We start from the raw sequence: 2,349 nt of genomic DNA on the forward strand, positions 1-2,349 counted from the left end.
ACAACAATTGTGAGCCTAGGTTGCTTAACCTTAAAGTGACTGCCTCTTCATGCATGTTGCTATTGCCTTAGTTTAGATGCTCTCCAATGTTGATGCCAAGGAATAGCAGATTCAAAGCTTGGGGCTACTCGTTGGGTGCTAGCCCCAAGCATTGGGACTTCTTGGTCTTTAGGGAGTCTTCACCCTTAAATTATGCATGTTATCAAGTGAGTCAACATACAAGGTACTTTAAAACAAGCTGACACACAAAGGTATACATACTAAGGGGATTTAGAAAAAAGAACTTTGTAGAATATAGAAGGGTTAAAAAAATTCAAAATTAGTCCCCTTTAGATCAATCTATAGAGGTGAATTCTATATCATGACATGTATGCCAAATACCTTCATAGAGAAGAAGAAGCCTTAGGTGGATTTATCAAAGAAAATCATGTATGAGTTGAGAGGCAACAACAACAACATTGAGAGGAGTACCAGTAGTAGCAGAGGAAGAAGCTAAACTCAACGACACCAACCATGGATGAGGTGAGAGGCAACAACAACAACATCAAGAGGAAATCCAGTATTAGTAGAAGAAGCTAAAATCAATGACACCAACAATGTCTCTTGAGACAATGAAAGTTATGATCCTTTTTTTTAAGTGTCCTCTTGTAATGGAGTCATGTTGGACATTTATTGAGAGGAGGCATACACAATATACCTCTTGGGTAAAGGTGTGCAATTTATGTCTTTTGGAGATGGTCTCTAGGATTGGATATGTCACTTCTTTAGCCCATGGATTGTGTTGTATTATATCATTATGTTACTTGTCATGGCCCAAACCCCAAGGGGAGGGTTGTTGGGCTTTGTGAGATTTGGGCCTATGTTTATGCTTCTTGGTGTATACCTCCTCTAGTCTACTAGGATGCCTTTGTGGCATAAATTACATGATAATATGTGCTTAATTTCACCTAGGATGATGATGTATATGGTGAGGTTTTCACCCCATGATGTACTAGACATTTTCCTTGCTGGTGTCAAGGATATCAACGAGCAATTTGTTTCTGCACACGTGAAGTCATTTCAGACAGTTCCCTTGTGAAGACTATTCTTGATGCTTTGCCAGATTCTTACCAAAATCTTTCTAGTACTTGGAGACTTATGACCCAAGGAAATCCTAAAGTTTTCAAGTTTGATGCATTATGCAGGTTGTTGCAAGAGTCACTTTCTAGAAAAAATAAGATTAGACAACGTGCAGTTGAACAAGCCTTTATTGCTGCACAAAGAAAACATGATAACAGTAATGTAGCCACTTCTTATGGTTCTTCTACGAGTGGTAAATCACATGTTCCTAATGCTTCTGCTAGCAGCAATTCACCTGGGAATTCTAGTGATAAGGGAAAAAAGAAGATGTGTTGCCATTATTGTAAAGCTAATGATCACTTGATCAAGCAGTGTCCTAAGTGGAAGTCCAAAGAGGCTAAGAAGAAAGAGGTTGGTTCCACTACTAATGTTGGTTCTACTACAAATGTAGCTATTGTTGAGTCTTTTGTGAAAGGAGACCATGATGCTGATGCTGATGCAAAATGGGCTTTTAGTGTAGACTTCACTCATGATCCTATTGTCCATGATGCATGTTTGTCATTTGATGCAGATGCTCATGTGGTACTTTGACAGTGGTGCTACAAAGCATATTACCTCTCATCGTGACTTGTTTACCTCTCTGAAGAATGTCCCTCATGGGAATTCAATCACTTGTGCCAATGATGCCTCTTATCCTATTAAGGGAGTTGGAAAGATTGTGCTTACTGCTGCAAATGGCAGTTCTTTCACACTTGTTGATGCATTGTATGTACCTGGGATCAAGAAGAATCTTTTGTATGTATCTGCACTTGCTAGACTTGGACTTGTGGTCAAATTTGTTGATGAAAAATGTAAAGTACATGATCTCAATTTTGGTGATGAAATTGTTTCATCTGGCATTTTAAGTCATGGTTTGTATAAGATCACTTTGTGTGACAAGTGTGGGTAGAATTTTGCAGATGCAATCGTGGATTCTAAGGCTATTTTAGATGCAAAACTTTGTCATGCACGTTCTGGACACTGAATTTGCCAATTTGATGCGTTTGCAAAATTTGATATGGTCGCTTCTTTGCCACCTCTTGAAGCACATGTCAAACATGTTTGTGAAGGTTGTATTTTGGGTAAGATGTAGATGTAGAGAGCGGAAGCTCCAAGAGATAAGGGCTTGTAATCTACACGCTCTAGTACATACATTGAGCAAGGAGAGTGAGAGAGGAGATAGGGGATAAGCATTGATGGAGAAAATGAAAAAGACAGTTCTCATTATATCTTCTAAGCCTGTAAATAAGG

The sequence above is a fragment of the Adiantum capillus-veneris genome, unplaced genomic scaffold (genome assembly GCF_014529385.1).
Source record: "Adiantum capillus-veneris isolate H3 unplaced genomic scaffold, ASM1452938v2 Hic_scaffold_858, whole genome shotgun sequence".
Classification (NCBI taxonomy): Eukaryota; Viridiplantae; Streptophyta; class Polypodiopsida; order Polypodiales; family Pteridaceae; genus Adiantum; species Adiantum capillus-veneris.